General features: G+C 47.8%; 1 protein-coding gene across 3 annotated transcripts in view; it reads left to right on the top strand.

Annotated features, from left to right (window-relative positions):
* The first annotated feature begins 13,562 nt into the window (after nt 1-13,562).
* Nucleotides 13,563-22,132, top strand: part of LOC111864879 — a 31,993-nt gene continuing 23,423 nt past the window's right edge. The window contains exons 1-2 of one of the 3 annotated variants that reach the window (XM_033751606.1): nt 13,964-13,984; nt 16,295-16,592. The gene's annotated coding sequence lies outside the window, so the exon portion shown is untranslated. Of the gene's footprint in view, nt 13,901-13,963; nt 13,985-16,294; nt 16,593-22,132 lie in introns of those variants that run through there. The other 2 variants (XM_023852463.2, XM_023852462.2) reach the window with 2 other exon arrangements.

Here is a 22,132-nt window from a genome sequence, read left to right as displayed (position 1 = left end):
GCGGCTGGAAGGTTTAAGTAAATTGAAAAAAAAAAATCAACCTTATCAGGATTCGAACCCGCGACCTTCCGGCTTGTAGCATAATGCCTCAAACAACTACGCTACCGCATGCCCCAACAAATTAGTTACAAAAAAATTCTATCTTCTGGGACGTGACGCCATGGAGTTTGGTACAAGTGCATCGACGTTTCGAACGAACATGCTGCTTCATCTTCAAAGTCGAAGAGTAAGCCAAGCAAGTAAAGCTTCTTGTTAGTTACTTTATTTGGCTTACTCTTTCACCTTGAAGTTAGAAGGAGCACGTTCTTCCGAAACGTCGGCGAACTTCTGTCTAGATATTCGGCATCATATCCTAGATGACAGTACTTACTTACTCATGGAGCTGAGCCCTTCTTGAGAGGCCCCCAATTGTGCAGCTACTCAAGAATTTCCCAGCATTTTATGGAACATGAAGGTTCATTGCCGTGTTCACAAGAGCCCTCCACTTGTCCCTATTCTGAGCCAGATCAATCCAATCCATGCCATCCCATCCTATCTCTCTAAGATCCATTTTAATATTGTCCACCCACCTAGGCCTTAGTCTTCCCAGTAGCCTCATCCCTTCTGGTTTTCAGACCAATATCCTATATGCATTCCTCTTCTCCCCCATTCGTGCTGCATGCCCTGCCCACCTCATCCTCTTTGACTCGAACATTCTAATTACACTTGGAGAAGAGTACAAGTTATGAAGCTCAAATAACAGTACCACTGAGGTTAACTGTTAATGATGCTATTGCTTATGCCGTATTGTATGCAATCGGTTAACATAATTTTCTGCTCTTCCCTCGCGAATGCTGGGATAGTATCTCCAATTTCTTATCTATATTAATCTAAGAGAAGCTCCCGTCTGCACAGGTCAGCATCCACTTAGCAACAGTTTACAGTTGTCAAATTAATCTACCTAAATTAACGTACACTCTGATTCACTTTTATACCGTGTAGTCAGTGGAAAGTCAATAGAAGTTTCGGAAGAACATGTCGCCTCCATCTTTACGGTCAAAGAATAAGCCAAGCAGGTAGAAACTGCCCTCCACACTGTCTTCCCATTAGCATTTAACTCTACGTTCCTAAACGCTGAGAGAACTCTGGTAAGTACAGTCAGCTCCAATTCATTATCCCCTATCGTCCTACAGTACTCAAACTGTGGCTCTCATGCGGCGGTGCGGAAAAAAAAAACAAAGAAGTCAATACTTTTCCTTTACGAATACGTTAAATATAAACAAAACGTTGCGTTGAAAACTTGTAGGTCCCTGACCACTTGCGTCAACCAATCCACGTCTGTTCACGGGTCACCATAGTCGTCTCAGGTCTGCAGTGTGTTCAGGCGCCCCCGCGACACAGCAACGGTGATAACTCCGTGTCCTGTAGTCCGCAAGTGAACTATACCGACCGAGCGACAGCCGTTTGTCGGCGAAGTTTAGTGCCAACTTTTGCGGATAGAGGCTGTCGCGTGGTCAGCGCAACGAACCCCACGGCCGTTAATCTAGGTTTTCTAGACCGCAGCCGCTATTTGCTTGAAATAGCTCCTCAATTATCCTCACGAGGCTGAGTAGACACCGATCCAGCCCCACTACTTCCCAGAAAGAATCTGGTAGCGTCGGGAATCGAACCCGGACCTCTAGATCTGTAGCCAGGGACGCTGACCACTAGACCACAGAGGCGGTCAACTGAAAAAGTGGACAAATGAAATGCATCCTTTTATTGGAAGATCGGCTGTGCTGTGGATGAACTGTGGGAAATGTCCAACTTAAAGCTGCCACTGGCCAAATTAACCCTAGATGAGAGGATAATATTAAACTGCATGTTACAGAAATATGGAGTGGGGGCGTGGGCTTGATTCATGTGGCTCAGAATAGAGTTTAATGGCGGGATTTTACGAATGGTAACACGTCGTACCAAATAATGGGCAGCTAGGCGACTATGAGCTTCACAAGATATGTGCACCCTTGAATTAGTTTCGCTACGGTGCACTCAAAATGGACTCCTCTCGCGAAGCCAGGACAGTCGGTCTGTGCACCAAGATTCGAACGAGGAACGCCCGGTGACTTACCCTGACGCAGGCAGCTTCGTGTTTCAGAACAGTGACCCCTTGATCCATTCAGACATTGAAGGCACATTGAGGTTCCATGACGAGGCGCAGTGCTAAGCGTTATCGCAAAAAATATCTAATCGATAGAGAGAGATATCGACACTTAAATACTCGTTTCTATGATAACAGCGCAGCACCGTGACCCTGAGGACGTTGCGCCGTGCGTCCCACCGGCCATTTTGTCGAAGTAAAAAGCAAACGCTGCCTCGTTTCAAGTGAAGCAAATCATTTTTGCAACTCTGCACTCATATTTTTGCAACTACGTACATTTGAACAATACATATCGATCATGAGCCTGTCAAAGCACAGCGGCAACTGCGGTATACTATGTACCGACTGCTTGAGCATTTATGCGTTCCGTATGCTTCTCACAATAAACAGAAATCATTTCCACAAATATCATTAACCTGTTGGGCTCTATAATGGAGACTGAAATCTGTAAACTTTATTTGGATGCTGTATTTGAGGTTCTCACATTAGTAACCATAGTTTGAGATGTGATGCTGTGTAATCTAGTAGAAATTCATCGACGTTTCGGAGGAACGTACTATCTCTTTCTCCAGTGTAGAAGAATAGTGACTGACTCTTGTTCCTGAAGGTGAAGACACTATTTTCCGCCGAAACGTTGGTTCACTTATAAGGGACTGCACGGTGTCACATTCCAAAAGATAGTACTTGTTATTTGGGCTTCGAAGGGTTAATGAGAGTACTCAACAACTTAAATAAGATAACAGCTGTAGATAATACGTTTTATCGTCATACAGCAAACCCTCATTAATCAGGATTAGTGAAGCAAAAGGTAGCCATAAAAAAATTAAAACACAAATAAATGGAAAATTTAATGAAATTTAAATAATGCTGATGAAAATGAACAATAAAAATATTACTATATATATATACTTATGGAGCTAAGCCCTTCTTGAGGAGAAGCCAAAACTGCAGTTACTCAAGAATTTCCCAGCATTTTATGGAACTTGAAGGTTCATTACCGTGTTCATAAGAGCCGTCCACTGGTCCCTATCCTGAGCCAGGCCAATCCAATCCATACCAAACTGTAGAGCTTATATTTAAAAACTATAAGAAGTCATATTTATTGACTGATAGAAGACCCAGAAGCTGTACTTATTTTTGAACGTAATGATGCAGGTTTGAAGAAACCGTCTCAAGTTTTGTCTGGACCGACAAGTGACTCGTCTCTCTTCCTAAATCCCACGTGTCTTTCAAAGTGTGTACTCAGCTGTGAACAGCATTTTTCCATGTTTCGATCCGGTATAGCGAGGGTGTACTGTAATGTTACAGGCTAGATCTAGTGGCCTGCAGTAAACTTATTCAAGCGGTCTGAAGGTGCATTTGGAGCTTCTAGCGTTACAGGAAAGTTTTTGTGTGAGTAAACTAATAATTAAGTTCATGGAGGTAGGCCTAGGCCCACTGGGGCTGTAGTGCCAAGGAAAGAAGAAGAAGAAGAAGAAGAAGAAAAACTAATAATTGTAAGATTTGAGGCTTTCACGGCGGTGACTATGAAGAAAGCAGTCTTCTGGGATTTGGCACCGTGTATATGTGGTGTTAACCGACGTTTCGGAGGAACGTATCGCCTCCATCTTCAGGGTAGAAGAAAAAATATATAAGAAATCTGCAAGCAAAGAGACCGTGAGAACCGGTAAAAGCAGACTGCTTTCTTCAAACTAATAATTACTTGCGGAGACGTCACGTACCGCGGGTTGAGAGGTCTGCAGTCCCCACGTACTGCCAAGCAGGTGCGAATGAATGGACTCCCTGGGCAGGTAATGACTCCGGTAATTATACCAATTAGAGGCTGTAGTATTTCTAACGGCGCCTGGAAACAATGAACTAATGAGGAAACAGTTATCGTCCGGCGTTTGTATTTACAGCGACTTGGCAGCATTCAAGATTCCCTGTACAATCCCGCCCAGAGTTTCTGGCGCTGGTCTGGTCACCAGGCAGACTCAACCGCCGTTTCGTTGCTTGGTAACGGCTTAATCCATATGGCCCTCGCCATAGTAAACAGAACGTATTGTCATCTGAGTGCTAGAGCGTGCTATGTCTTTCGACACACGTTTCCAGGGAAATGGGATTGAAGTTAGGGGATCAATTGGGCTTGCTTCCCACCGCGGAGGGCCGGGCTCGAACTCGAGTATGTTAATGTGGGATTTATGGTGCACAAAGTGGCGCTGGGGCAGGTTTTCTCCGAGTACTTCGATTTCCCCTGCCAATCTTCATTCCCCAGCTGCTGCACGATCACCCTCATCTATCATCTGGGGCTGGTACAGTAGGCCAGAAGTGGCCTCAGTGCCAAGCGGGCCCAGAACAGGACTCATTCTGAAATCCCAAATGCGCAGGCGAGGTAGCCTGTGGAGGCAGTGCCTCACAGCACGGAGGACCACAAAAGGGCATCGTCTCAATCCGCCCAAAAGTGGAGCTTGAAGACTCCAGCATTCGGGTGAAGGTTCCTCATGACGAGCTGAAAGCGACACGAAAGGAAGCGGCAGCGATGTAAGGCAAATCTGCTGCTGTGCGAATTGCGTCACGTCATGAAGACGTATTTGGGAGTGGAGGTATAGCTCGGAGCATCCTGGACCTCGGCACTATATGGAGGTGAGTGGTCAGCTTCGCGCCCAGGAAGAGAGTTCCCGGTACCCACTGGACAGGAAGTCAGGTGGATCCCAGAGACGATGTCGACGCTGTGGTGAACATAAAATGCCTTCCCCTACCGGGAATCGAACCCCAATTCATCGGTCGTTCAAACAGTAGTCCATCGCTATAGAGACTGAGCTATCGCGCCTCCTCGGGAAGCGGTGATAGCCTACTTCAGGGTATTGGTTTGGGGGGGCACGAGGAAAAGGACAAATCCTTATCAGAACAGCCAGCCTCGGGGCCACAATTTGAATGAGTGGTCTCGCAAACACGAAGCAACAGTACCAAGTGCTGATGAATGTGCTACTCAAACCAAACTGAACACGAGAGAAACATAGTTTTGCTTGGTAATGGCTAATCAGAAGCAGATACCGCAGTGTGCGCTAACAGCTAAAGAAATCGCGTGAAAATTGAAATAATAACGTGACGGCTACCTGATACATGAGCATTCGCTGCAGAACCGGCGGCTGTGACCAGTAACTGCCGAGCTGTACGTCCGTGAGTTCATCAAACAACAAAATTATATATAACTGCTTGTTTGCTTGTTCGCTGTAACAGCGGTCAGCAAGGATCTGTGTAGAGGGCAACAGTTCTGGTGGGTTTGCTCACTTTCGTTCAACCGTCTCGACAGCCGCAAGACTTGTTCCATTGTCCTCCATAGTATTCAGCGAGTTACGCAGAAACGCGTGTGGGTCTCCATATGAAGTGCCCCTTATTGTTGTCACATTTCATACTCAAACTGGAATATGCAAAACAGATATTCTAATAGCATTTTCTAATATGCATTCAGTGAGTGTCTACTTGTTTCATGCGGACAGATGGATACGGCAGAGGGTATGTTACGCAAATGTACGTTCCTTCCTTACGGTAAAGTTGTCCCTGTGCTTAATTAATTAAGTACTATGACATGAAGGCATATGGGGAGTGGATGTATAGATCCGCATTTTCTTGACCTCGGCACTAGTTGGAGGTCAGTGGTCAATTTCACGACCAGGTCGCTTTACCCCCGGTACCATTGGATAGGAGGTTGGGTGGACCCCAGACCCGGTCTGGACGACTCGGAGAAGAGAAAACTCTTGACCTTACCGGCATTCGAACTCCAACTTCTAGGTCGCTCAGCAGGTAGCCAGTCACTATACTGACTGAGCTATCGTGACTCCCTCGTTCCTACCTTACGTCGCTGAAAATGTTGCTAAAGTAGAAGCAAATCGGTCTGTGGCAGCTCCGTCCATCTTCCCCGTAATCATTTCTCAAGATACACGATACTTTAATAAGCCACAGAATTTGCTTATCTTACCGCTGGGCATGGCAATATATTTTCTGCACCGAAAACAATTCGTTGGAGGCGTGCACGGACACGGTGGGCATTGAACTGGGTCTGCAAGCCAGTTCTGAAGAAGTGAGATCGCCAGACGGTGACGTAGATGGTTGCATCATCATAAGAAAATAATTGTGTGATGAAAAGCAAAATGTCTAAGCTTGAGATCTCATTGAACACACGCGACTTATCTTCCGTACGGTTGCCTACTCGAGCTTATGACGCACCCACGAGAATGTTTTAGACGGACAGTACGTAATATTCCTGATGTTCTACCTCTGTTCTGTGATGCTAACATGTCACGTGATGACCGTTACATCAGACTCCACACGTGAAACACGCTTTTCTTGCGGCTTCACACTTCTGTTCGGCAATAGCGGAGTTTTAAAAAATGAAAGACCAGGGACCCAAATGCCGAACATTGCACAGACAAGCTGCAATATCCGGGGTTTAAAAGCGTTTTAATTATTCAAGTCAGAGGCAGGGAATGACACATCTGTGAACCGTGTTGCTGGACAGCCATAATGCGATGTCAGGTGCAAGTAAACGGTAAAGCTATCCCTGAAGCAGGCCGTGGAGGCCCATAGGGTTGAGAGCCGTCGAGGCTCCCACATTTTCTAGACAATCGGCTCACAGATGGCGGTGAGATTGTCAATTTTACGCGCCGGCCGCCCTTTAGCCCCCAGGAAGATTCTGGGCACTCATTTGTGTTAAGAGGCTGAGTCGACCCCAGGGCCATAGTGCAGCTGGAAGGATTAGAACCATTAAATAATCCAATGATCTCATCGGGAATCGAACCAGCGACCTTCTGGCTTGTAGCACTCTTGAAATATGGCAACGCTGTAGTTCTGCTTCCCTCGACAGTCATCCGTCTTCCTATTTGAATCTCGCGATAGAAGGCGGTGGGACAGACATACTGCTAGCATTAGTATTATATCATAAACATCCTCTGAAATCGCCACCACAATAGTAATGACATCAACGGCTCGAAGCAAGGCAAACTACTCTGGCGGTAATTCACAGAAATGAGAATGTGTTGTTCGGTTGTTCTAGGACGCCACATCTAAATTATATAGCGTCGAATGGTGCGGTGATTGATGAATGAAGAACTGGAAAGGATATGGAAGGAAGCGATCGTGGACCAGGCGCGGTATTATTAGGGCACTTCCTTGGAGCGAACATAACTTATAAATGACCCTCTTTTCCTTGTACGCGGCAATACACGATTGTGTGCCTCTGTCGCAGGATCTCTTGGTGGAGTTTTGCAGGCCCAAGTGCACCTATTTGAGAGTTCAGTCCGTACCGCACAGGAAACATTACGTCTCCGCTACAAAGCCAAACCGGTTAATGCTGTTTAGGGAAACAGTCGCTGTTTATTGTGAGAACCATACGGAACACACAGACACACTCTGTGGGCAGAATGCAGAGTTTTAGTACGTTCAGTCCGTACCTCACAGGAAACATTACGTCTCCGCTACAAAGCCCAACCGGTTAATGCTGTTTAGGGAAACAGTCGCTGTTTACTGTGAGAGCCGCACAGAACACACAAATACACTCTGTGGGCAGAATGCAGAGTTTTAGTATGTTCAGTCCGTACCTCACAGGAAACATTACGTCTCCGCTACAGAGCCCAACCGGTTAATGCTGTTTATTGCGAGAACGATACGAACACATAAATACGATGCGTGGGGAAAATGTAGGGCATTTTAGTATCAAAGCAGGCGGTATATACAGTTGCCACTTTGCTTTAACGGCACTTATTACATGAAGGGGACAGAGAACTGTGTGACGCAGGTGTGTGTGGACAGCAGGATAATATTGTGATGGAACTAGGCTTGTGAGGATGTGCACTGGATTCAACTGGCTCGAGATACGGCCCAGTGGCGAGCTCTTGTGTACAAGTTAATGAATGTTAAGGTTGTATAAAAGGCGGGGAATATATTGCCCAGCTTAGCAACTAATAGTGGTTTTGCTCCACTGAAAGTCACATTGTCCGCACGCGAGTCCGACCAGTTGCCAGCCTACCAGGGGTTTTGTTGCCTGCAGGGCCGAGTCGCTCCCGTCACGGCGAAACCGGAGCGAACCAGTAAGCACCGCCTGCATCCCGCGCACAGCAAGGCGTTCCGTTTTAAAATGTAACACGCTCGTGGTGCATCAGTAACCTTTCCGTTGCGACCAATCAGGTTCCTCTAACACCACCCTCAGGCCCCCGCGGTGCTGTGGGCGTCTAGTCTGTCGCTGACTCATCTGAGTGCTGCGGAGTTCACGAACTTTATAAATCTAGGACTGGTTCGAACTGTGGTCTCCAGGCTCTATGAATCAGCTCCCACGCATATGGGCCCTTGCAGGGACAAGACAGGCATTTGTCGCCCCCGCACACATTTAAATAAGCAGACTCGAAAATGGAAGGAAATACACCAAATATATTTTTGTGAAAAATTAAAATTATTCTATTAATTGTCGTGTTGCCCTCAGTATTCTAGGATCATCATGTAACCATATTCTCTGCTCGCCCTTTCCCAGGAAAATACCATGGCGGGACAAAGCCCATCGCACATCACCCCCAACTGTCTGCGGCCCTAAGCAGTCCTGCAGAAGTTTACCGACGTTTCGGAGGGCCGTGCTGCCTCCACTTCTGTCAGTAATTTTTACAGCGTGACTTTATCCAAGCATTCTGGTGATGAGACATGGACACATATACATAGGTTTCTCTGTTATGCTTTTAGACTCTAACCCTTGAATTTTTCTCTTAACACGATGAAAGCAATCAACACTAAACTCGCCCGAAAATACGCATTTTCGAAACAACTGACAAAAAAAATTGTAATTCTGTCACTTTCCTCAGTGCCACCTCGGCAGTAACTGAGCACACATCTTTGCTGGTTACGTAAAACTGCTCCATAGCAGCAGCAACAGCGACATCTGTGGACAGTTACAGTAAGTCTACGTAATGCATAAAACTGCAGAACCTTGGCGAATGTGTCATAATAGCCGTCGCTTCTATTATCTTTCCAAACTTTAGCAAAGTAACTGATAGAAGTATCGGATGGCTCCGCCCCTTCCGGTAGCCGCCGGATAAGCGCGACCTTCGGTTACACTGCAAGAACAATTGCTCGAGAAAACACGGCTCTTGTTTCGACAAATATTGCCACGTAGCTCATTGGCTCAGAAACCTGCAGCGCGGCTTCTCGTGCTGAATGCAGAACTCGTAGGGATTTGGAAGAAGACAGCTGTGGCCAGTATGTGTAAAACCCCGAAAAATACTGTCAGGATAGCCGATATAGGATTTGAGTCAGAGTCAGAGTCACTTTACGACTGGCGGTTTACAGTTAATCAGTTCGTCTTGGCGACAAGCTCCTTGAGACTCACGACCAGTATTCTTTTCACCTAAACACTTGCGGTTGTAGTCCTTATGAAACATCCTCTCTGACGAGGCAATGGGTCTGTCGTTTACAATTGCTGCTGGCCCCCGCCAGCGCAGCCATTCTCTGGTCCGAGTACCTCGGGACTCATGACCATATTTAACTGCCTCAGATTCGAGACTCCCCCAGTCTGGAGAGACAGGTTCCTGTATTTATATCCCCCAGGAAAAATTTGACCCAATTTTACCCCCGGGAACTGTGTTCCCTTTTCGTCGCCTTTTACGACTCGCAAGTCTACGATGGTGGTATTCGAACCCGCCTCCACATGGGGTAGGATTTGAAGTTCTCACAGCGGTGTGGGATATAACGCCGTGTAGTCCGTTCTAAGTCAACCGACGTTTCGGAGGAACAAGTCGCCTCCCTCATGAACCTGGCAGGAAGCAGAACTTTGGTTTCTTGCGTAGCTTATTCTTCGAGCCTGAAGATGGAAGCAGTACGTTCCTCCCACGGCGTTATATGCGAGAAGATAGGCTCTTCAGGATATCCGGTGTCCCAGCCGAGATTCGAATACAGCACTTCCAGAGTACGATACACCATCGTGTTCTGTGAGTCGGTTCTCTTGTTTAATACACAGATGTATAGAAGGTAAAATGGGTAAAGCTGTCCCTGTGTTTAACTAATTAAACACTATGCCATGAAGACGTATGGGGGAGTGGATGCACAGAGCCATGTTTTCTTCACCTAGGCATAAACTGGAGGTGAGTGGTCAGCTTCACGCCCCGGCAGCTATATCCCCAGGGAAAGAGCCCCAGGTAACCAAGTTATTACATCGCAATTGATCAGGAGACTGTTGCATTTAATTAACTGATATCTTTATGTTAAGGAAAATCGAATTGTTTTGTATGGGTGCGGAACTTGATCCCACACCAAGGAATGAATATAGACTAAGGGTGTTTAAAATAGGGAGCTGGGGAGAATATGTGGGCCTAGGGGGACAGGAAGTGACAGGAGGACGGAAGACATTCACAGTGAATTGCTTTATGTAGCACTAATGAGAGATGAGTCTCCCGGGAGACCATCTGGGAGACCTAGGAGTAGATGGAAGAAATATTAGAACGTATCATAGTGAAGCAGTGCGTCAGGGTGTGGACTGGATTCATCTGGATTAGGATAGGAGTCAAAATAAGGGTTCAGATTCCATAAAATTAGGCACCACGCCGTGAAGATGTATGCAGGAGTGGAGATAGGGCTTCTCCATTCCTGACCTCGGTACTAGGAGGTGAGTGCTCAGCTTCACGCCGCGGTCGATTTATCTCCAGAGAAAGAGCAGCCGGTACCAATTTTATGGGAGGCTGGGTAGACCCCAGAGCCCACCTGGACGGAGCGAAGAAGAGAAAAATGTTGCCCCTGACGGCAATCGAAGCTCGACTCCTCGGCTTTCCAACCCATAGCTTGCCACTATACCGACTGAGCTATCGCAGCTCTTGATAGAGAAAGTCCGATCCTGCAGTTACTACTGAGATTTAAGGGGATAAAGGAGAATAGACACGTGACTGGGTGACTATAGGTGAGGTTGGGATTCTTAAACACACAACTCGTGATTACACTTCAGTGAACACTATCACACAAAGAACAGTGTTTGCCGTCACGGTCTTCACTGCGATGCTTGGTAACATATTCCAACAGTGGACTTACCTCTGCTCCTGGGCGCACGTCCTCGCAGGCTGGCGGCCATCTCACACTAGCCTCCTACTCATCTAACTGCCGTCTCATGACTGTCCCATAACGGCAGCTGGTCCTCGTTATATATCCTCGGCACGGATCGCACAGAAAACACCGCTTGCAACAACTCTTCTGTTGACGCGTGCCAGCAGATGTCACAATGTCTGAAGTAGTCCAGTTGCCTGCAACAGTGACACACGGTGTGCAGTTAGCAAGGTTGCGCGCGCCCCGTTGCACAGGTAGCCAGCTTCCGCACTCGCGCATCCGGTTCGAGCGACCGTAAGGATTGAGGTGCTAAGTACGTACCGACCTGTCTCCGTGTCTCCACCCTGCTATAATCGCCGAGCTTCTCAAACGGTGGTCCGCGGACCTCCTCCGCTATACAGTGGTTTGGGGAGAGCTGGAGCTGGATTTTGAGCTAACAGAAAGAGTACAGACCGCTGAAGGTGTTTTCTGTATCTGAAAGGGAGCGGAAAAAATGGTCCGAGCTTCACAATTTGTACTCTTCTCCGAGTATTAATAGTTTCAGTGGGATGAGAGCGCTGTTAGTCGCCGGCTTCCTACCGCGGCGGCCCGGGCTCGAAACCATTTCGGGACATGTGGGATTTGTGATGGACAAAGTGGCACTGGGGCAGGTTTTCTCAGAGTACTTCGGTTTCCCCTGCCAACTCTCATTCCACTAAATGCTCCACATTCAAAGAGCAGATCGGCTGGAAACACACAAGCACGAAGAGAGATGAGAAAGGCACACAAAATCCAGTCGGAACACCTGCACGAAGGAACATAAGACTTAAAGTATCCCAGTGACTGGAAGAGCTATGCTGGCGGAAGTGTAAGCTCCTGGTAGCGCCACCCATGTCAGACAGCTCAAAAGGAAGGGATCAGACGAAGTTTATAGTCCTTGGTCCTCCAAGCTGGGGGTTGGGTATGGGGCTAACAACTGTTATGACACCTCCAGAGAACCGACTCGAGGACGATGCAGGAAGCCAATCCCCACACAGGGTTGCAGTGCCAGTAAACAGAAGACGAAGGCAAATATACTGTGGGCTGCATGCATCTCGCTGGCGGTAGGGTCCAGCTGGTGTGACTACAGAAAATGACATGGCTAACTGGGTGAATGTTAAGTTCTTGAGGAGGTCTGAACCCCAAAGAAGGGGTCTGGGGGTGGAGTGTCTTGCCTCGTGCTCCCAGTAAGTAGCGAACTCTACGGAGTACCTCTTGTCGCCCACTCAGGAAATTCCCAGCGTTTCATTACCGTGTTCACAAGAGCCCGCCACTTGTCCCTAGCCTAAGGTAGATTCACTTCACACCCATTCTTGTATTTCCATACATGACTATGTCTCCCTAGTGGTCTCTTTCCTTCACGTTATCCTACCGAAACTGCTTGACCATGAGTGCTACACGAGCCACCTATCTCGTCCTCCTTGATCTTATGCCTGTATTAATATCTGGCGGGGGCACGCGGTAGCGTAGTAGGTTGAGGCACTATGATAGAAGCCGGAAGGTCGCGGGTTCGATTACCGATGACGTTATTGGATTTTCCAAAGGACGTAATCCTTCCAGCCGCACTATGGCCGTGGGGTCGACTCAGCCTCGAACAGAAATGAGTACCAGGAATCTTGCTGGGGGTAAAGGACGGCCGATCGGCGGGGAAGGCTGACAACCTCACCACCATATGTGAACCGACTGTCTGGAACATGTGGGAGCCTCGACCTCTCACAACCCTATGGACCTCCACGATCCGTTACAAGGACAGTTTTTTTATTAAATATAACATTGATATCATCACGTGAGGAGTTGAAATTATGAAGCTCCTGTTTATGCCTTGTTTCTTGACAGTGGTGTGGCAAGATTTTTGTTTTAATAATTTCGGAAGTTAAGTTCGATTAATTTAATCACTTAGAGAGTTGGGGAACCGGGATATCTCAGTCGCCATAGAGACGGGCTACGGCTGGTAGGCCAAGGAATCGGGGTTCGATTGTCGGCAGGGGGGGGGGGGCTCCACAGCGTTCAGATCGGCTCTGGGGCCCAACCAGCGGCTCTTTCCCCGGCATAAAGCGGCCGGGGAGCGAAGCTGTCAATTTTAAAAATGTGTGGAGTTATACCTCTACTACCCCATCCGTCTTCATGGTATGATGTTTAATTAATTAAGCACGGGCACTACTGATTAGGAGTCAGAGGGTGACAAGAGACATTCCAGTACTGGGATATGCACAAAAAATGACAGCGGCAAGATATAAAAAGAGCACAGTAAACAGTGTGCGCATGCGTGTCGAATCAATACTCCCTATGGGGGAAAATGAGGCAATACCCGTGCGTGAGGCAGGAGACGGAGACACGAGACTGCTTGTAGTCGGCCGAAACCCGTCAATAACTTCCAGTTGCCAACAGAAGCCGGTGGAGTACAGAGCGGTGCTCACCGACGTGCCGCGCCGCGCCTCGAAGCATACATTCTTCAGGGTGGAACTCATCTCCGTAAGTGTCTGGGCTGCATGTACGCTACTCCCAAGCCGCCTTACGTAAACGCTGGGCTGGATAAATTTAGAGTTTATAGTTGCCGAGAAACATAAATAGATAACCGAACTATACAGTGCCCGTGACCTTGTTAGTGGTGACACTTACGTAACGCTATATACATGAGGGGAAGGTCCTCGAGCATTGTGACGAGGGCGGCCATGTTGTGACGTGCTCTTCAGCTGGGATATAAAGACAGCGGCAGTAAGTACCCGTCAGTACAATGTCTGTCAAAACATGTTACGTATTCTGTGCCGAGTTGAGCTCACGCGACGTTTTGTTACGATGGTAATTAAAATAACTGAATCATTTTTAACTGACGTGTGACGTGATGGAACAGGAAGTGAATTTAATTAAATGTCTGAAACATGCAATTTAATATTTCAACATAGGATGGCCAGATTTTAATCGTTTGAAGCCCCGAATTTTATCGAAATAATAACAGGCCTATAAATGCAGTCCGTACCTCACAGGAAACATTACGTCTCCGCTACAGAGCCCAACCGGTTAATGCTGTTTAGGGAAACAGTCGCTGTTTACTGTGAGAACCATACGGAACACACAGATACACTGTGTGGGCAGAATGCAGAGTTTTAGTGTGTTCAGTTCGTACCTCACAGGAAACATTACGTCTCCGCTACAGAGCCCAACCGGTTAATGCTGTTTAGGGAAACAGTCGCTGTTTACTGTGAGAACAATACGGAACACACAGATATACTGTGTGGGGAAATTTCAGATTGCAGACGGTATATATAGTTACAAAGACGTTTCAGTACACTGACCCAGTCCCGCTTATGTAAGAGCGTGCAATTCTGTGGGCAGCCCGGTGTTCGGACAGCCGCATCTGGTCTCATTATGAATCTGAAAATTACAATAAATTAAGCAGAAACAGAGAATTAGAAAGGAGCATTAATGTATGATAATGAAGACTTGACATGCGCACATAACATAGTTGTGTCAGCCTGTGAAGAGAGATGTGCGCGACTCTGTCTCTGGGACGGAATGCTTAACCCCTGAAGCTTGAATGCAGTGACAAAGAGGGGTAGGAAGGAACAGTAGAAGGGCGGGTGAAAGGGAAAGTCATGGGGTGAGATACTTCACTGCGCGCATGCGTGGGGGTGTAGAGAAAGGACAACATATGGAGTCGCGGGATTATGATTTTCTCAATTAGTGTCGAATTGCATAATTTGGAAAGAAAATTTGGCGTCCTTCCCAGTAAATGTGTTTTAATTGTGATGAATTTAAACTGGGCGCCTGAGGAGAGAGAGAAATTGGACGGAAGTACTGAGAGACGTTATATTTTTTGGGGGGGGGGCGTGCAAAATAATAGTGTTTTGAAGGTTTCGGGCAGTGACCGTTCGTCCTTCTCGTAAAAGTTTGTTGGAGAGAGGGTAAAGCGTTGGGAAGTGTAGGAGATAAAACGTTAGCAAGTGCACTGTCCCATGAGCAGGTGGGAGAAGTTGATCGGAGTCGTCAGTGTGTTGGATCGGAATCCTGCCCCGCTCAGTCGGTCGGTTAAAAATTGCCGCTGGTCTTCGCCAGCACAGTTATTCTTGGCTTCACTCTCCTTGAGACCCGTGACTAGGAATTTTAGTCTCTCCTAGATATGCATGTGTTTTAGAAGTGGGACCTCCCCTTCGACGACGGAGAGGTCGGTCTTTCTGTGTAAGCGCTACGTTTGTTGCGCCGCAGTTTCAGAGATTCAGCTAAATAACATACAAATTCAGTCCGTACCTCACAGGAAACAGGCTCCGTCTGCTTTGGGAAGACCAACCGGTTAATGTAGCGAACTACAAAAGCGGCGGGCCATACTCATGGCATCTTGGCCGCATCATTCCAATGAATTATCTAAATTCTGCAACAGTTAAAAAAGCAAAACACTGTAATGTATTTTCCCTTACCGGGCGCCCTTAAGATAAATCAGTTTTATGAATACTTGCACCAGATTTTGCCCACTAAAAGTAAAGCCTATTTATTGTGTGGCAAATCCATATTGCTGTCTCTATAGGATGAGGTGCGGTGTAATGGCGTGGATTTAGGGGGAGGGGGTTACTGTACGACTCATGGGCGTCTGGACTATATAGCATGGAATGGCAGGGCGACATCATGAATTGGAAACATTCGGAAGGAAGCGGTCGTGACCAAATTCAGATATAGTCCCGGCATCTGTCTGTAAGGAGTGAGGAAAACCATAAAATCCTCAGTCAGGATAGCCCGTGTCTCCGCCGAGAATCGAAGCTGGTACCTCCCGAACTCGAGCCTACACAGCACTACGGCAACCCTGCCAATGACGTCCAGAAATCTGATAGGTAAGCATCATTCGTTTCGGAGAAAATTGTCGCCTCTATCATCAGGATATAATACAGGCAGCAGTCTCCTCCGAAATGTTGGTAACCGTCTGGCAGACCGCATGGCGTCATATCCCGAAGACTCTGATAATTACCACTAGAGAAGGCTAACCAAATCGTGACAATTAACTAAAAGAATCCTGCTTATTATAAACGTATTGTCAGTTCAGGGGATAATCAGGGCATAAAACTGTCCCCCAAAATTCTGGTCATCCTTCTGTGTACTAATTCGTAGTTTCTTGATCCGTAGTGAAACAAGTGTTTTAAACGAAGATTAGATAGAACAATAGAAATGATCTTCCGCGCTGAGAAATAGTGCCCGTGACACACCGGAGTGATTGATAAGAAGCGAAATTACAATTTAAAGAAATGTTGGAATTAAACAGCGCAATGAACATGTTCCAGATTTTAAATGTATATGCAGTTTTACAAGTTGTGCGCATTTCCCGAGTGGCAGCACTGAAGCTGTGTATACAAATTCACGTAAGGACATATTTAGTTGGGTTATTGACCAAGAACAAGTGCGCTCGTAGCGGCGATTGTGGAAGGTAAGACATTCATTAGCAGCGGTGTGCTATTATGTCGCTAGCCTTTGGTTAATGCTCCCGTGGTGTAAGCTGGGGTGCGTGTTTGACGGACGGACCGTGCATCCACGAACTTCTGGGTTGTGTCGCCCGCTTTTGTTGGTTTCTTGCTTGCATTACTCTTCGAACCTGAAGGTTGTAATATGTTACTTCGAAACGTCGGGTTTTCTTCGAGCTATATGGCGTCGCAACCCACTGATTCTAATTAAATACTGTAAGAAAGTCAACCCTCTGGTGCCTGAGTTCGTTTATATGGTATGAATCTTTAAAATTCAGTTCCTGCCTCACAGAAAACAAAGTGTCTCAGATACAAAGACCAACCGGTTAAATCTTCCTAAACACAGAAATGCAATGAATGTAGGCAATGCAGAATTCTGTGAACTTACACCATTTACTAATTTTCAGCTTATTTAACGACGCTACCAGTAACTTAAGGGGGGCACGCGGTAGCGTAGTTGGTTGAGGCAATATGCTACAAGCCGGAAGGTCGCGGGATCGAATTCCGATGAGGTGGATTTTTTCAATTTACCTAATCCTTCCAGACGCACTATGGCCCTGGGGTCGATTCAGCCTCTAACAGAAATGAGTTCCAGGAATATTCTTGAGGGTAAAGGCGGCCGGCGCATAAGGCTGACAACCTCACCGACATCTGCAAGCCGACTGTCTAGAAAATGTGGGAGCCTCGACGTCTCACAACCCTATGGCCTCCACGGCCTGTTACAGGGATAGCTCGGCGCGTAAGGCTTACAACCTCACCGCCATTTGTGAGCCGACTGTCTAGAAAATGTGGGAGCCTCGACGTCTCACAACCCTATGGCCTCCACGGCCTGTTACAGGGATAGATTTACTTTACTTTTATCAGTAACTTATATTATCTCAGGGGGCCTGGGAAAACCCGCAATAAAAAAGAACGCAGGTCAGGACAGTCGGTGACGCGGTCGAGACGTTGTGGACTGAGCCAGTGTGCTCGGTGTGCACGCCAGTGACGTCACGCCCTGACCGCAACCTGCGACGACCGATCAGCTGTCTCACTGAATGCAGATCTGCTGACCATTCCCATGCCGCCCGTCTGGCAGCAAGACAAATCTGGAGAGTGAGATGTGACGCCGTGCAGTCCGGTACAAGTTCAAGGACGTTTCTGAGAAACGTGCTGCCTCCATCTTCAGGATAAGCCACGCAATTAAAAGAGCAAACAGCAACTAGCCGCCCCGTGCACTTATTATTTCTGATAACCGGCTTCACTTACTCTTTCATGCTGAAGATGGAGGTAGCACGTTCCTCCGAAACGTCGGTGAGCTTTACTTCATTTCACGGCGTCATATCGAAGGGGACAATATTCTTCACAGTCACTGTTGTAAGAGCCTTGAATCCAATGAAAGGTAAAGTTATCCCTGTGTTTAACCACCACAGTATGAAGACGTATGGAGGAGTGGAGGTATAGTTCCACTACATGGATGAGTGACTCACTTCATGCCCCAATCGCTTTACCCCGGTGTAAGTCCCAAATGAATATGGAAGTTAGTTTGTGGGCCTCGGAGCTCGAACACTGGGTTTGGGTTCGAATCCCACTAGAGTCATGAATGTTTGTGTGCTGGTAGAGGCCTTGCGAAAGGCTGATCCCCCGTCCAAGGGTTTCTACCGACTGTGTATAGGGTTACGAAACCGCAAAAGCGGCCAGGGCCCAACAAGCGGCTGCAGAGCCACGGAATGAAATGAAATGTTGTGCCGTGCATAATGACGGGGATCAGCTTTCAGAGAAGGATCCCTGTCCCCGCGGCCAGTCCCTGCGGTGGCTGAACAGCGAGCACTTCCCACCGGATGTGACGGCACGGACAGCCGGGTCCTGCTGTGGGCGGATGTTCACGGCCAGGCGCGATGTTTATTTTTAGAGCGCCGATATTGAAGTGGCGCACAGCCGGAGCATTCATTTAGACACTCAGCTGGGTGCTGCTGGCGGAGTTCCTAGCAGCCAGCGCAACGCAAAACTGATGCAACACAACCTGTCCTACTCGGTCCATATGAAAATATGTGATAACTCGCAGTGAGGAGTGCGTCGAAGTTTATGTCGAACGATATGCACCTAAACTACAAAGGAGAGACAGGAAGTGAAAGGGAGAATAATTACAACACGACGGACAATTAAAGAGGCAATAAAAGGTAAAGCTGTGCCTGTAACAAGCCGTTGAGGTCCACACGGCTGTGAGACGTCGAGCCTCCCACATTTTCTAGACAGTCAGCTCACAGCGGTGAAGTTGTCAGCCCTCTATCCCCAGGAAGATACCTGGTACTCATTTCTCTTAGACGCTGAGTCGACCCCAGGGCCCTCATCGGGAATAGAACCCGCGACCTTCCGGCTTGTAGCATAGTGCTCCCTCCGTAAAGAGGTGTGTAAAGGACTGAAGGAGAAGGGAGGAAGGACATACAGGCACAAAAGTTTATGTTGCATTTTCAACGGGAATTACGGTAGCTTATCATAAAGTGTTTTTGCTAGTGGGGTGGGACTAAGTCCACTTCTGGCCTATTGTACCAGCTCCAGATGATAGGTGAGGGTGATTGTGGAGCAGTTGGTGGAATGAAGATTGGCAGGGGGAACCGAAGTACTCGGAGAAAACTCGCCCCAGCGCCACTTTGTCCACCACAAATCCCACTTGACCAGACCCCGGGATCGAACCCGGGCCGCCGCGGTGGGAAGCCAGCGACTAACCACTTGAGCTATGGCACGGCCTAAACTTTGGTTTAGTTTACCGATCGAGCCACCTTGCCAGGTCCCTTGTTCATGAGATCACCACTCGTGTCTCCGTCGCCCGTTTGAACTCTTAAACCAGCAGACCGATTTCTATTAAATTTGGTGCTAACGCTATGCCATTAAACGTTACCCCAGCAGTGAACATTTGAATTTCCCACAATCGGTAATAACTCGGCGAATGCGCGAACTTGTGAGGTGGGAGCGACGCTAACAATCACAACATGCACGTATCTCCGATAAATATGCAACTTTTGTTCCAGGATTCTCTTTCCGTTAGAACGCAAAGGCGTTTCAGAAGAACCAATCGCCTACTTTCCTTCGACACAATACGGACCGCATAAAAAGCGAAAATAGTAAGTGGAGGGGGAGGGAGACACACAGACAGCAAGGTGATCTCATAAGCCTACTTTTTTCCATAATAAGGGAAGTATGCCAAGAATTCGCAGCTGCCCGAAATCTAATCTCTTGGCGATAAGCAGTGAACCCCTGGAGGTGGGCACATGTCATTCTGTGTGCAATATTGTTAGAGCTCAGTAATTACTAGCTCCACGCCGCGGCCGCTTTATCTCTGGGGGTAAGAGGCTGGGTGGGCCCCCAAACCTCGAAATGAACTGCTAGCTTTATACCTCGCACATTCAGGTAACGAAAGGACAAACGATTCGCGACCGTGGCGCCAGGGTGTGCTGCCGTGCACTTGCGGCAGATGGGTAATGCAGCTGGCTTACTTAACGATACCCTGTTCTCGTTGCGAAGACGCAGCCGACGTTTCCTCCTTGTTCGGGGATACATGTTTCGGCGCACAAATGTGGGACGATTGCGAAGGATGTAATGGAAGGAAGCGTACATTTGCTTGGAAGAACTGAAGAAAATTACGAAATACTGGGATCTGGACAGCCGAGATTCGAACCGGGCACCTGCCTACAGCGTTGCCGCTGCGCCAACCCGCGAGGCTGAATGAAGAGGCGCACTGGACGCAGTAGGGAACACTGTGCGCCGCGGGAAGGCCAGGAGTCATTCATTTCTCGGGCCCGTATGACTGGGGTTCGATTCCCGGCAGCGATATGCTTTCCCTGTGTTGAGACAGGTACTGGGGCTCACCCAATGTTGTGTCCAATGGGTGTCGAAATCTCTTTCCACAGGGATAGGGCAGCCGGATCGTGAAGCTGAGTACTAACTAAGGTCACTTTATCTACGCTCCTAACATAATCGGGAGGGTCACAGTTCGAATTTCGGTCGGGACATGGCTTATCCAGAAAAAGGTTTTTCATGGTCTTCTTCAGTCCTTCCAGGCAGAAGCTCGGATAGTGACACAGTCAGGCCACGATCGCTTCCTTCCATACCCCTTCCAGTTCACTGTTAACACTGGACACTGCATTGGCCTGCTCTAACTTTTCGCTTACTGGGGACTGGAGTCCAGCTGGGTCCACTCGGCACGGCGGCCACTGATGCGCCTGTTGTACTTGCCCCGGGTGATTATGATGATGGAGAACTTGGTGGAATGAAGATTGGCAGGGGAAACCGAAGTATTCGGAGAAATACCGCCCCAGCGCCACTTTGTCCACCACAAATGCCACTTGACCAGACCCGGGATCGAACCCGGGCCGCCGCGGTGGGAAGCCAGCGACTAACCGCTTGAGCTATGGCGTGGCCCTCTGCTCTAACTTGCTGACTGGGTCATGAAACAAACCGGAAAAAACATAATACAAAGTGGGCCCCAACTTAATATGTACGGGTTCGAACCTAATACCCACGGGCTGAACCCAACTATCTGTGAACCCCCATGTAATATCTAATGGATCCTAACGGGACCGAAGCTAATACATGTGGACCCCATATAATATCTAATGGATCCTGAGGGGACCGAAGCTAATACATGTGAACCCCCATGTAATATCTAATGGATCCTAACGGGACCGAAGCTAATACATGTGGACCCCATATAATATCTAATGGATCCTGAGGGGACCGAAGCTAATACATGTGAACCCCCATGTAATATCTAATGGATCCTAACGGGACCGAAGCTAATACATGTGGACCCCATATAATATCTAATGGATCCTGAGGGGACCGAAGCTAATACATGTGAACCCCCATGTAATATCTAATGGATCCTAACGGGACCGAAGCTAATACATGTGGACCCCATATAATATCTAATGGATCCTGAGGGGACCGAAGCTAATACATGTGAACCCCCATGTAATATCTAATGGATCCTAACGGGACCGAAGCTAATACATGTGGACCCCATATAATATCTAATGGATCCTGAGGGGACCGAAGCTAATACATGTGAACCCCCATGTAATATCTAATGGATCCTAACGGGACCGAAGCTAATACATGTGGACCCCATATAATATCTAATGGATCCTGAGGGGACCGAAGCTAATACATGTGAACCCCCATGTAATATCTAATGGATCCTAACGGGACCGAAGCTAATACATGTGGACCCCATGTAATATCTAATGGATCCTAACGGGACCGAAGCTAATACACGTGAACCCCATATAATATCCAATGGATCCTGAGGGGACCGAAGCTAATACATGTGAACCCCATATAATATCTAATGGATCCCGAGGGGACCGAAGCTAGTGCCTGTAGAGCGCACCCAATATGTGGGACCCAACATGTGTGAAGCAGCGAGCAGTCCCCTTGACCGCGCTCGCTCGTGCACAACGGGACCGGTGTTCCGCGCGAAATTGTTCTGCGGCTGGCTGGGAGCGCGCTCGCATTTTCTGCAAAACTG

The sequence above is a fragment of the Cryptotermes secundus genome, unplaced genomic scaffold, assembly GCF_002891405.2.
Source record: "Cryptotermes secundus unplaced genomic scaffold, Csec_1.0 scaffold1951, whole genome shotgun sequence".
Taxonomy (NCBI): domain Eukaryota; kingdom Metazoa; phylum Arthropoda; class Insecta; order Blattodea; family Kalotermitidae; genus Cryptotermes; species Cryptotermes secundus.
The sequence above is the reverse complement of the archived record's forward strand: the minus strand, read 5'-3'. Positions and strand labels throughout refer to the sequence as shown.